The sequence below is a fragment of the Bos indicus genome, chromosome 24, assembly GCF_029378745.1.
Source record: "Bos indicus isolate NIAB-ARS_2022 breed Sahiwal x Tharparkar chromosome 24, NIAB-ARS_B.indTharparkar_mat_pri_1.0, whole genome shotgun sequence".
NCBI lineage: Eukaryota > Metazoa > Chordata > Mammalia > Artiodactyla > Bovidae > Bos > Bos indicus.
Genome location: NC_091783.1, coordinates 54,495,639 through 54,510,511, shown reverse-complemented (window position 1 = coordinate 54,510,511; position 14,873 = coordinate 54,495,639). Strand labels below are relative to the sequence as shown.

Sequence of the window (14,873 nt, the reverse complement as noted above, 5' to 3'; positions counted from 1 at the left end):
CGCGTGTCTTATGTCTCCTGCATTGGCAGGTGGGTTCTTCATCACTCGTGCCCCCTGGAGCACACCCCGTCTGGCACTGTTTCAGTCTCTGGTAACTTTTCCCTTCTTTGACAGGAGTATTAGAAATGTGTTTCTTTTTCTGCAGATACGTGCAGGTGAATACTGTGTTGTTTTGGTTTTTTTCTTTAAGTTTATTTTTGGCCGCCCTGGGTCTTCTTTGCTGCACAGGGGCTTGCTCCAGTTGTGCCAAGCAGGGTGTACGCGCTGGCTGTGGTGCCCAGGTTTCTCTTTGCGGTGGCTTCCTTGTTCTGGAGCCAGGCTCTAGGGCACGCGGGCTTCAGTAGCTGTGGTGCATGGGCTCAGTAGTTGCAGCTTGAGGGCTTAGTTGCTCTTTGGCATGAAAAATCCTCCTGGACCAGGGATCAAACCTGTGTTCCCTGCCTTGGCAGGTAGATTCTTAACCACTAGACCACCAGTGAGGCCTTTAAATGCAGTCTTATTCCTAACATATTCTCCACGTGTAGCTCACCTTGGAAGTGAGAAATATTTCAAGTGGCAGAAGAAAAGAAGGCATGCTTTATTTTTTTTAAAACACCCAACAGACCTAACAGAAAAGAAAGAGTCTGAACTAGAGAATTGTTATGATGATAATTTTCACTGTGATAATTCTTGTAATAATAACTTTGAGTTAGGCATACATTTAAGTTCTTAAAAATATGAATGAGAAAGCAACAGTGTCCAAGAGTGTTGGGTAGGCTGAATTGTTTTCTTTGTTCTTTAGACCCTCAATGCTTGTGTACACTTGAAATCAAAGTGACTAGCTAAACAAGGAGATAAAAAGAAAGATGCTTCTCGAATCAAAGTCTTATATGCCCCCTACAAAGTAACACACAATAGTCTCCGTGTCACAACAGGCTTCATCTCTTTAAGAAGAGATGGGTTCTGAGTTAAGCAGATGACTCTGATACCAAAATGATTCACAGTCCTTGACCTAAGGCTGAGTCCACTGCTTATCTGTACTGGCTGTCAACATTATCTCAAAAATTGTGCTTTCCACTGAGCACAGGATGTGGGCATCTGAAGCAAATAAGGATGCAGCAGCAAAGTGTTTGATATCTCTAAGGAAATCCCACAGCTCGCAAGCAAACTCAGTGGCCTGAATACATCATTCACTTTTATCCTGAAGAAGCAGCTAAATCAGATGCTCTATCACAGAGCCAGGAAAACCAATGAGCCCACAACTTCATATGGGACGGCTTTGTCTCAACTTCCGAGAAAGAGATGCATGCTTTTGATGGAGGAGTATTTACTTATTCAATCCATGCATTTAGGGACCTCCATTATATTTTTCAATGGAGTAAAAAAAAAAATAATTGCTTCTCTGAAACATTCTTATTACTCAATATGAAACCCAGTCTTTTGAAACTGATCTTTAGTTTAGAAATTGATGTTTCAAACAACAAGGTAAGGTACCTTGTTTAGTGAATAGTGAGTGAGCCTTGAGATTGCCTTCAATTTTATTAATATTTTAAAAATATTATATGCCCCTTGTTTTCATGGCATGATAGCACAGATCTCTAAAATCACAAACACGAGCTAGGATTTTCAAGTCATCACTCCTGGATTGTCATCTTTTTAGAGAGGGATGTCTTCAACCGCACTGGGATAGAGATAAACCTACTCATGGATTCTCCGAGAACAGGGAGGATATCATTAGCATCTAAGGTTGAGAAAATTGCTTTGTGCTTTGAATCTATACCTGGGATACTGCCCCCAACAATTTTGAATAGAAAGACATAAATTTCTGCAAGTGGAGAAAAAGGCGAATGGAGAGTGTTATCATGAAACACTGATGGGGAAAAATGAACCAGAAGGAAAAGAGATCAGACACTAAAAATATTTCTGTGGTGTTTTCTTGTAGACACTTTTTGGGAATGAAAGCCATAGTGACCCCCTCATCTACCCAAGTTTCTCCTCTTTCTACTTCTCCAACACTTGATGAAAATCCCCCCTTCCTGCCTGCAGCACCACTTCAAATAAAATGTAAGGGGTCTGCACAGCGCATTCTGCACCTGGTATGGCTTTGTTGGCCACTAGCTGCGTATTTGAAAGGGGTGCCCTTGAGTGGAAGTGAGACCTCCAGAGACCCCTCTCTCAGCTCCATCACATCTCTCTCAACAGTGCATACAAACAGCCCATATGAGTCAAAACTTAAAACAAAAAAACCCAAAAACAAAATCTTCAAACATATGTGAAAAAGGTGTCTACACAGTAAGAGACTCCTATATATCTTTCACCCAAAGACCACACTCAAGTTTGGCCCGATGTCCCAAGAACATCTTTTGGACCAGGAGAATCCAACTTCAATCAGGAGTCATGTGCTGCACTTAATTATCACATCTCTTTAATTTTCTTTAATCAGGAACAGTTCCGCAGCCCTCCTTGGATCTTTATGACCTTGACATTTCTGAAGAGTACAAAATTCTTTAGCATCTTTCAGTTTTGTTTTATGTTTCCTCATAGTTAGATTCAGTCACACCTTCCTAACAGTCACATTTTAATGTACATAGCTTCATGGAGATCCTGTTAAAATGCAGATTCTGATTAAGAAGACTCTGGTGAGACTCTTGGTTCTTCAATTTTTTTTAATTGAAATCCAGTTGATGCATATACAATGTTGTATTAGTTTCAGGTATAGAGTAAAGTGATTTGGTTATATGTATTATACGCATATATCTGGAAAAGAATACATCTTTTCCATTATAGGTATTACAAGATATTGAATACAGTTCCCTTTGCTATACAGCAGATCTTTGTTATTTATCTGGTTCTGCATTTCTAACAAGCTGTCAGGTTACTGATGGTGCTGACCACACTTGATTAAAATGAGTCCCTGAGCCACCTGTCAAGAAGAGGAGGCTCCGCTTAGGGCTGACTACCTCCTCCAGATCAGGACTAATCCCACCACCCTCCATGCTTGGTTAGTGCAGTCACATCCACAGGTCCAAACCTTCCAAAGTCACTGATCTCACCACCAGAAACCCCAGCCTTCCAGAGCTATTGATTTCCTCCCTTCCCAAGTGAACTCCCAGACTTATCTTCACCATCATCTTAGTGAACAGTTCCATCATCCACCCAGTCGTTTAAACCCGAAACCAAGAAGTTATCGTTAGTTCTTCTCTCTTGTTCTGCTCCCACAGTCAATCTGGCACAGGATCTAATTCCAAACACCCCAAATCTGTTCACTTCTCCTTGTTTCTGCTGCCCTTCACACACCGTGTTATCAGCACTCCCCCCGCCCCACGTGACTGAAGCTATTCCCCATCTGGTCTCACTGCTCCCACTCTGCCCCTCTCCCCACAGCCACCAGAGAGAGCTTTGGAAAAGAACATGCCAGATTCTTCTTCTTAAACATCTCTAATGGCTACTTATGATATTTAGGCAAAAAAAAAAAAAAAAATTCAAGCTCCTTTCTTTTTTTCAAGGATTTGTGTGACTTCTCTCATCTCATCCTTGCCTGAACACTGGTGGATTTGGTTTTTCTCTGACCTGCCAAGCTTCAAGCTGTTTCAGCCTTAGATAAGCTTCCTCCTGAACTCTGCATAGCTTGCTTGCTACTCTATATTACTCAGACCTCTGCTCAAAAGCCAACCCCTCCGAGGACCTTCTGATTGCTTGATCTGATTCTATATTTCTCCACCTGCCTCTTTTATTTTCATGGTAAACATCATCACCCTGTAAAATTATATTATTTACTTACTTATAGGAGAAGGAACATCATCAACCAATTGCAGGAAAATGTACAATCTTGGATCAACAGGTACCAGATGCAAAGGCAGGGACTAAGTCAGTGGGTGAGGGCTAACAGAAAGACTGAGGGGAAATGACATTGCTCCCAACACCAGCTCCTTTCAGTCTTCTAAAGTAAAAAACAACAAACAAATAAAGGAAGAAACTTGGTTCAGCCTAGGAGTAAAACCTCAGTGTGCACTCTCTCTCTGGAAATGTCCTTTCTACCTCCCACTGATAACTGATGCTGGAAGGAAATATACACTCTCTGGAGATATTGTGAGAAGGCACTAAATCAAAGAGAAGGATCCTGTGAACTCTGCTAGGGCCAAGCTTTATCACATCTTTAATAACGAGGATTCCTGCCTTATTCTTGCGGTTGGCCAGCTGACAGAAATGGAGGCTTTGCTGTTTAGAGAATCCCACAATCAAGCACCTTATTAGTGGATGGGAAAGGGGCCAGGACACACAACAGTTGCTTGCTCTTGACGGACATGTATTCTGATGGAAAATCCATCAGCAGTTCCATCTCCATCGACTCACAGGTCCTAAGTCTGGGCTCACTCCCAGGTTTCTGTAGCCCCCTCCACACTAAGAAGCATAGGAGGGCCAGTCTCCATAGGAGACAGCACAAGGCGCTCAGCACAGATGCTCGCTAAGTACACATCTTCTGCAGGTTTCATTCGATCTAGATCAGAGGTCCCAAACTCTAAGGCAGCGGGCCTCACAGAGGGACTGTTTCTGACCCCCCTGCCCTCCCCTCTCCAGGGGTTAGCCACAGCTAGAGGCTTCCCGGTTATCACGGCTGGGTGGTAGAGGGTAGACCACTGGCACCCGGTATGTAAAAGTCAGAGAGGCGTCTAACCGTCTTAACGCTCACTGGACAGCCTTCCAATTCCCAACAAGAATCACCTGGCTCAGCACGGCAGTAGTTCTGAGATTCAGAGATCCTGCTCAAAGGTCAGAGGGCACAGATGGGCCCCAGGAAAGGAGAAGCTGGCTGTGAATTCACAGGCAACACGGGGACAGTGGCGCTCGGGATACGGCAATACGGAACCAGTGATGACAATTATGAAGAGAGGAAAGGAATCTGGGTTCTCAATGGGTGATTCGTTTCATTGTAACCTGTGTTGTTATGGTTTTTATAAATGCTGGAAATAAATGTTATAATGTTGAAAACCAATCCAAATTAAAATGCAGAAGCAAAATATTAAAAAAAAAAAAACACTCCATGAGCCAAAATAAATACATTAGTGGTCTGGATCTGGCCCATGGATTGCTGGTTTGCCATTGCAGATTTGGTACTCTGTTTATTATACAGAAGATGGCTATAATCACACAATTAAGTCTGAGCACCTAGGAGGACAGATAGCAGTTTAAAAATGGGTATTAGTCTGAGCAATAACCAGAGAAAATGCCTACAAGTAAAAAAATGTTAATATAAACAAGAATTAAGTTTAAACAATATCAGGGACCTGATAAGATTATAGAGGATGCTGAGGAGGTAAGCAGGGACCAGGGTCTTAGAATCTATGATCTATAGCACTGGTTCGAAAAGATGATGCAAAGAATATACAGTAGAAGGATGCAGAAAATACAAATAGGTTAATCTCAGAAGAAGGATTGCAAACAGTTGTAAAAGATACTCAGTTGCCATGATAGTCAAATCTATACAAATTAAAATGAGACAATTTTCCTCATTGAATTTAAAAAGAAAGTACTGCCCTGGTGGCTCAGTGGTAAAAAACCTGCCTGCCAATGCAGGAGACATGGGTTTGATTCCTGGGTCAGAAGGATCCCCTGGAGAAGGAAATGGCAACCCACGCCAGTATTCTTGCCTGGGGAATCCCATGGACAGAGAAGCCTGGCACGTTACAGTCCACGGGGTCGCAAAAGAGTCAGACACAACTTAGCAACTAAACAACTGCCCAGTGTGGCCAGGTAAAGAGAAGTGAGAGCGGCACTCCGGTGCACTCCTGACAAGTATCAACTTTCTTTGAAATCTAAAACTGCCCTCAAATTGAAAATGCGCACATCCTTTCATGTACAAGTCCACATCTAGGAAATACCTTAAGGAAACAGGTGGATACAGAGGGACATAGAATTCTGTTCTTTGGAACAGGGTTTATCATAGCAAATAATTGGAATTAACCCACATGTCCATTCATAAAATAAACGACATTAACAATCACCCTGTGGAGTGTTAAACAGCAGTCAAAGAGAATGAGATGTCCATATGTGTGGAGAAGATAGTTTATGGTCTTTTTTAAGAAAAAAAAAAGCTCAAAATACTATAAATACATAAATAGATGGGAGGGCATGAGAGAAAATGAATAAAAGGAGGCACTGAAAGAAATGTTCTCAACGGTTCATGTTTCTGTTGATTGACGTTTTTACTGCTTGTTTCTAGGTAGTGAGATAATATTTATTCTGCTTAAAATTCATCATCTATATATTCTGGGTTTTTCCCTATATATTGCAAATATATCTTGCCCCTATAATAAGAAAAATGAAATAAAAGTTGCTATTAAAGCATAAGATATTATTACTTTCATGCATAAATCAATCTGAAACACAGTATATATTTAAAGGTATAATAGCCACACATTATATCCCTGGGGAAATTTCAGTGTAGTATTTCTTTATATAAAGTTGTATGTCATGACCTAAAAGATTATTAACACCAGACTTGTTCTGTTAGCAATCAAGAAAATCCAAGTTGATTTATTTGTATCTCTAAAAGTCTGAGAAAGGCATAATTACAGAAAGCAAAACTGCCATCAAGTTAGAAAAAGAGACTTTGTTTTCCCCTTAATGATGAATTAAGTGGTCCAAACAAAACAAAACATAAAAACTTATATTTCTAAATTCTAGTATCATCTACGAACACCAATTTGGGAGTGAGTCATAATTTTGATTTTAAAAAATAAGTATTAGTCTACCATTACAGAAATTTTAAACTTTTAGATTTTTATAACTAGTGCTGCAGTCCATGGGGTCGCTAGAGTCGGTCACGACTGAGCGACTTCACTTTCACTTTTCACTTTCATGCATTGGAGAAGGAAATGGCAACCCACTCCAGTGTTCTTGCCTGGAGAATCCCAGGGACGGGAGAGCCTGGTGGGCTGCCGTCTATGGGGTCGCACAGAGTCGGACTCGACTGAAGCGACAGAGTAGCAGCAGCAGCAGCAGTGCTGAACAAAACCTGAACTATTAATAAGAAATCACTTCCAGGTAGAAACCAACTGGAGATAACAATTTTATCTTACTTTTACATGAAAACTGCCAGAGAAATTGAATAAAAGATGTTTCCTTATACAACTAATCCTAGAGTGAGTAAATGTAACTCTGAAAAATATACATTTTGATCTTTGTCTTCATCTCTACTCCTTTTGATGATTTTGATGTTTTTACAAACTCTTGAATGTTAATAATACACTCCAGAATACAACTTAATTTTAAAATATTTTAATTTACAAGACTTGTGGGATATACTACATTAATATCTAACACCATGAGTGAAACAACAGAGTCATAAATAAATAATAATATTTAGTATTCAAACAGCTTGTACTCTTTGATATTAAAGTTTGGATCATAGAATATGATTTAACTTCTTATAACTGAATTCTAGCAACTTAGCAGTACCAAAACTTACAAGATTTGTCTCGCCATAGTAATTAGTACTTTGAAATGTTGTCATTTTGACAGTATTTTTTCCTACTTTTTTTTTTTTTGGAGTGCTTAACACACAGAGAAACTTCACAGGTGTAGGTTGGCTTGGAGAGACTGTGGATTTTCTCTGCCTTATTACTTATTTGAAGGGATTTATCTACCCTCTTTGGGTTCCCCTGGTGGCTCAGACAGTAAAAAAATCCACCTGCAATGCAGGAGACTCGGACTCCATCCTCAGGTCTGGAAGATCCCCTGGAGAAGGGAATGGCAACCCACTCCCGTATTCTTGCCTGGAGAATTCCATGGATAGAGGAGCCTGGTGGGCTACAGTCCATGGGTCGTGTCCAGAGAGTTGGACACGACTGAGAGACACACACACACACACACACACTCTCTCTCTCTCTCTCTCTCTCTCTCTCTCACATCTACCCTCCTATCACAGAGGTTGCATGAGGATGGAGTTCAGCCTGAGTAAGCCTGGTTGCCCATGACCTTGGTTCTCATCAGGGCGCTGCCATCACTAGCTCTTTGATGCCTACATCATCACCTGCAAAATGAGAGAGCCCAGCAACCTGATAGCTAAGGCCCTTGCAATCACCAAACCTCCAAGATTCTATCAGGAAATAAGGTTAATTAATCCCAGATTCCTTGGAAATTTCTTTTAGCGTCTCTCAGCCTTTGAGAGATGCCTGAATGTTCCACTTGCTCTGAGCTGGATAGTGATCTCCTGGGCTTTTAATGTTCTTAGGAACTAGGAAATGAATTGCTGAACAATAGAGAGGGGAAATGAACTCTCAATCTGAAATATTAATGGGAAAGACAAGCAGAATGAACAGGGAAATAAGCAGAGTATTCAGCTGTTAGATTACAGAACAGACCAATGATTCACACATGAGAACCACTTAGGGAGTTTTTAACAAATTGCTCAGCTTTATCTTAATCAATTAAATCAGAATCTTTATCATAAGCAATTAAATCAGAATATTCAGGTTGACACTGATATTGAAATGAGAGTAAAAAATAATAAGACTCCCAGACACCTCTTTTGCACAGCCAGGACTGAGACTCACAAGACAAGATGATGGTGAGAGTATCATTTGAGAAAGAGAGAAAATAAATCAATTCAGAAATACTCTTATGCAAATAAAGATTTTTTTAAAATCTACAAACCTAAAAATCTTAACTTTCCTTGGTTTATGAAGAAACTACATCACTCCTTTAATGAGTCTATTGGGCAACCAAGGTTGAGAATCTCTAGAGCATTAGGAAGTAAGCAATATTTTATAATTTGGTTCCTATTAAATTCCAGACTTCAGTCATTGGAAAATAGGAACAGATAGTCGTTTGTTTTTTCTGTTATCATGAATGAGAAAAATAAATTAGACTCAAATACTCTGAATGAAGAGTAATGTTTTTGCAGCTTTTAAAAGCACTCTGGATCCCAATAAGTAATTCTAAATTCTTAAAGGCCTGTACATATACTTGCACACTCTCAAAAGCCTGCACACATTTATATAATTTCTTTGCACATAATTTTATAGGGCTAGAAATGTGTTTTGAGGTTGACAGAATTACATATTAGTCACACCAGAAATGAACCAGATAGATAAAATTCTATATCCCCATTTTTGAAATAGAGAAAGGATCGCAAGGCTTCATCTTAGGCTCTGATGTCTTAGAAAATTCTGTCTCTACACCCTTTTCAGGACCAAGTACCACGTGATACAGCTGTTAATACACCTGTGACATGAATACTGTGTTCATCTTGGATCCACGAGAATGACTATTCCCTGATGGTAGTTATCTAAACTGCAGATATAAATTGAGAAAGAATGAGGAGAGAATATTTACAGAGAATACCAGTCTCTGATTGTTTAAAATATCTGGGAAAGAAGATTATTCCTCAAACCTACTCTGTTTCATCTTTCAATGATTTGATCAGTCAATATCCATATTTTTCCCATTAGAAGTTGATACGACTAGATTTGGATGATGATAAAGACAGTAGGAATGGCAACAATTTAATTAATAATGTTGAACTTAAAACCAGATTTTGAGGCATAAGTCCCAGAAGGAGAGGTCTTGAGGCTATATTTCAGTGTTATTGACGCAGGCATGTGACAAGGGAGGGACATCATGGTAACATCACAGAGCTGTAACACTGAAAAAGTAGAAACTTTTAAAATTTTAAAGAATTGTTCTGAAGCCCAACTTCCACTCTGATAGAAGGATAGAACATTTGGGAAACTGGTGGCAGGAGGGAGATCAGCCTGACATGCTACAGTGAGGAACAGAAGGCGTCGTTTTGAAAAATAATGCTCAGAGTCTCAGCAATAAATAGCAATAAGTGAGAAAGCAAGAAACATGTAGAATAGCCAGCCATGTAATTCAAAGGAAATCATTATTCCTGTGTCATGTGACCAGATTGCTGGTCATTTGCTTCTATTTCCATTTTTTAGTGTTGTTATTTAGTCATTAAGTCTGACTCTTTCAGATCCTATGGACTGCAGCCCACCAGGCTCCTCTGCCCATGGGATTCTCCAGGCAAGAGTACTGGAGTGCGTTGCCATTTCCTTCTCCACGGAATCTTCCTGACCCAAGGATCAGACTCACACCTCTCACATTGGCAGGCAGGTTCTTTACCACTGAACCACCAAGAAAGTCCACATTTTTCATTATTTCACACTAGAAGAAATTGAAAGAAAGAAAGTGAAGTTGCTTAGTCATGTCCGACTCTTTGCGACACCATGGACTGTAGCCTACCAGGTTCCTCCGTCCATGGGATTTTCCAGGCAAGAATACTGGAGTGGGTTGCCATTTCCTTCTCTAGGAGATCTTCCCGACCCAGGGATTGAACCTGGGTCTCCCGCATTGTAGGCAGATGCTTTACCATCTGAGCTACCAGGGAAGTCACATTAAAAGAAGGAACCACAAACACAAACACATTTGGAGGGACAGCCAGATGCTGGATGAAAAACAAAGGGAATGCTGGGGACTGGCATTCTGGAAACTGCTCCCACCCCAAAGGGGCCGCCTCTGTTCAACCCAGCTGGTCACTGTCATGGGATATGTTGCCAGGTTCATGCTTCTTTCAAAAGAAATGGGAAGCCAGATATTTATGTGAACTCTCATTAAAATATAGTAATTCCAATCATTTTTTTCCATAGAGTATGGATCAAACACATCAGTTTGTGACCTTTGTTGTTAATCTATTTTAGTATTTCCAGACAGAATTCTCCTACATATAAGGCTCAAACCTAATTTCTTAGAAAAGTGTCAAGATGTTTCACTCTATCAGAGCTCACGCCAGAGTTGAATGGCACTTCACCATTTCAGCTTAACTAAGTGAAAAAAGTTAAGCCTTTTGATACAGCCACTGGAGCTCAAAATTTCGATTATTCTCAACCTTTTACTCAATGAAAATTCAATCCTACTTAAATGTCACTGAAAAAGGCACTCAGAAAAATATGCCAATGTGTTCATTCAGGACTCAGAGTTTATAGAGAGTTCTTAGAAGGTTAGCGTGTTCAGTGATGACATACCCTTATACAGTGCTTCCTGGGTCCCAGGCTCTGTGCTAAGTACTTTGTATGTATTAATTCATTTCATTCTCATAACAGTGACCTGATGTAGATATTACTTTTATCATCTTCAGTTTTAGATAGAGAAACTGAAGCACAAAGGTTTAAGTAGCTTGCTTCACTTCTCACACAGCTAGTAAGTGGCAGAACCAGGGTTTAAACTCAATGCAGTTTGGCTCCAGAGTCCAACATCAATCTGTCTGCCAGCTTTTCAAATTAACAAATATGCAAATGACTGTCCATCTTTAGGTGAACCATGAAAACTACAGCAGAATCTCAGACTATGTGCATTCCTGTAATGCAAGCTATAGGATATAACTATTCTATCTTGTGAATGGACTGCTTCAGTACGCCATCTTCTGAATCCATTATGAACCACTGGCAGTGTTTTCATTCCCAAACATAGCACAAGGAAGACTTTACTACTTTATGAGAATATTTGACTTGCTTCCCAGGTGGCCCAGTGGTAAAGAATCCACCTGCCAATGCAGGAGACACAAGAGACGCAGGTTCGATCCCTGGGTCAGGGAGATACCCTGGAGTAGGATAGGGCAACCCACTCCAGTATTCTTGCCTGGAAGATTCTGTGGACAGTGGAGCCCAGTAGGCTATTGTCCATGGCGTCACAAAGAGTCAGACACAACTGAGCACATATGCACATTGATTTGCTCACTTGATGTCATTTCAAATATTTCACAAAATCCTAAGGAATAAAAATCAGAAGGGACAGACCATAGAGATCATCTGGTCCAAATTGTCTCTAACTGAGAACTTCAGGAAACTAAATGAGATTTGGGACACCTAGCTCTCCATTAAGCATCAAAATTGAGTCAGAATACAGGAGAGTCTTTTTCCTGCCAAAATAAATGTTGGAGTCACCTCTAGATAATGTTTTAAGACTGTGGGTATATTACACAAAAACACTTTCAAGAAAAATTGAAAATTTTGTCTTTGTTTAAAATTATGTCTGTTAAGAATATATGCTAATCATCTGGCTCCTTGAAAACATCCAGTTGTTTATTGAATTTTTGAATTTTTACCTCTGTATTTTAATATACAAGACAATCTTAATGTGCTTGTCTTCTGGCACCATGCAAGATTAAATTACTGATGGTCTTTTTGTAGTTAATATCCAAAATAAATTCAGGTATGGCCAGAGATCATTCAAAGTATTTGGAAAGAATAATTTTTCACAAATGTACTCACTCTTTTTGAAAATGCTACAAATATTTCTTGGATTCTGTTTTTAAACACTGTAATTATGGGGACTTCCCTGGAGATCCTGGGGTTAAACTTTGCCTTCCAGTGTAGGAGATGTGGGTTTGATCCCTGGCTGGGGAGCTAAGATTCCACATGTCTCGTGGCCAAAAAAACAAAATGTAAAATAGAAGCAATATTAGAAGAAATGCAATAAAGATTTTTAAAACAACCATCCACATAAAAAAAAATCTTTAAAAAACCCCACTGTAACTAAGTTTCACCTTTACAACTATCTGGTTTATATACCTAACGTCTTTTTTATTTATTTAAAATATGCCATGCTTCATCCATTAATACAGTTCATCTATAGAGATAAGCACTTACAGAATACTTTATATTATATATAATACTTTAAAACACACAAAGTGTGTGTTTTTTTTTAAAAGTTAAAATATTTTTAAATACTTTCTTTTCTGACACAGAATGACCAGCATCACTAGTTCATTCCTCAACTTCATTAATTTTCCTTCAGTGAGAAGTTTGCCTCATATTAAGCCATGTCCAAAAAAAGAGCTCAGAAATCTGCCACACTGAGTGAATTGATGGACAATTAAAACTAGACAGTTTAATAGAAAAAACAATTTATAGCAATTGACCTTAAATTTAATTAAAATAGTCCACTGCTCAGAGGTAAAAGCAAAATCTCAGTAAATGTACAATAGACCAGGGTGGGACTGAAGTGTTAATAATGAAAAATCCTAGTAACAGGTTGTTTCATTGTGTTTAATTTCAATTCTGCTAATGAAATAGGAAGCAAGCAGAAGGTAATTTGAATTTGAACCTGGCCAGTTCTTCTGATATGCTAATTATATTACAGAGATGTTTGATCCAAAAATCCATGAAAAAGACATGAAAGGCCAGTTGCAGTGTGTTTTTTCTAACATTACTCGCTTGCAGCACCTTATTTAGTTCATATGTAAAACATCATTGCTATAGCTACTTAGTTCAAACATAAAACATTTCCTGTTGGAAAACAGGGGGGAAAAATTTCAAGATAGGACATCTGAAAACTGTATTTGGTCAGTAATATGATCAAATAAATAGGCACACATACATATTTATGAAGCACAGTGGAATTGTTATTACTTTTCAAATATCTGTTAATTAGGTCTAAACAGTGTTCCAATATTTTGCTGGCTTATAATTTAAAAAGAAATCATTGTTATTTAAACAGTAGTCTATATACTGATTTAGAAAAATATTGATCAGTTTGACTGAAAGTGTGCCATGTCTAAATTTATGCTTTTGATACTTAAAAAATTAATACAATGTAAATTAATGCCCTTGGTATAAATATAGAAATAAAACATTTCAATGTTGACGTGCTCTTTTAGTTCATAATAGTATCTGAGAATGTTACAGATATCATCATACAGAAGAACTGAAAACTTTCTTATAGCTCTGGCCCAGATGATCTACTTCTCTTCAAACTCAAAGTTGGAATTAAAATTAACCTTTTCTGCTAAGTGGCTAAGAGCTCCCTTATTGGCAAGACAACCAGGCCCAATGTCTAGAATAAATCTGGCAACTGGACAGGAAGCAAGGTGATTCTCTTCATCTCTGCTGAGGCTGCTGCTGCTAAGTTGCTTCAGTCATGTCCGACTCTGTGCAACCCCAGAGACGGCAGCCTACCAGGCTCCCCCATCCCTGGGATTCTCCAGGCAAGAACACTGGAATGGGTTGCCATTTCCTTCTCCAATGCATGAAAGTGAAAAGTGAAAGTGAAATCACTCAGTCGTGTCCGACTCTTAGCGACCCCATGGACTGCAGCCTACCAGGCTCCTACCTACCATAAAGTTACAGGTAGTAAGGCAGAGGTCTACTGTTCGTGTTTGCTCAGAGCTCCGTCCCTTTTAGAAATTAACAACACGGTGGTTATACTTGGGAGTCACTCTTTGCTCACTCTCTGACCACATGGTTCTTGTGGGAAAGAATAGGTACAAGACTAAAAAGCAATGAGATACAATTCCAGAATATTTTCACGTTAGTAGGTAATAAACTTGGGATAACTGGCCACTGTCGTGCCCCAACAGATGAGAACTGCTTGTCAACAGAGTCAACCCAAGACAACTGAGCCTAGGTACGGGAAGAGATGAAATGACCCTAACAACAGTTTCAGATGGTAACTCCATCCCTCTTTGCAGCTCAGTCTGCTCCTAAACCTTTCGGGATTCCTGCTTTTGTGAGAAACACTATTTAAAATGATATTTTGATGCCATCTAAAGAGGCAACTCCTCACTTTCAGAGTGTGAAACTAAAGGGAAGATTCTTCTGATCTGGACTAACACAAGGGACTAAAGAAAAGCTTTATCTCCTTTCTGCTCACTCTTTTTCTATTGAATATGTATTTCACACAGCTACTACTCTGTCTTCAAGATTGGGGCTGAAATTTTGAGCTGCACTATTCAGTATATTTACTGTATCCTGAAATATGAAATTGCTTTAGGCATGATGAATTAATCATGGCAAATAAACCTGAGTCAATTTCCAATTAATCAATGCCTATGAGCACAAGAGAACTTTTATTAATCTCTGCTGATGCAGAGAGATGTATTAAAATACAATATT

General features: G+C 39.3%; 1 protein-coding gene across 1 annotated transcript in view; it reads right to left on the bottom strand.

The window, feature by feature from the left end:
• The window catches only part of RAB27B (RAB27B, member RAS oncogene family), a 198,146-nt gene that overhangs the window by 118,472 nt on the left and 64,801 nt on the right, over positions 1-14,873 (bottom strand). The gene's annotated exons all lie outside the window — the stretch shown is intronic.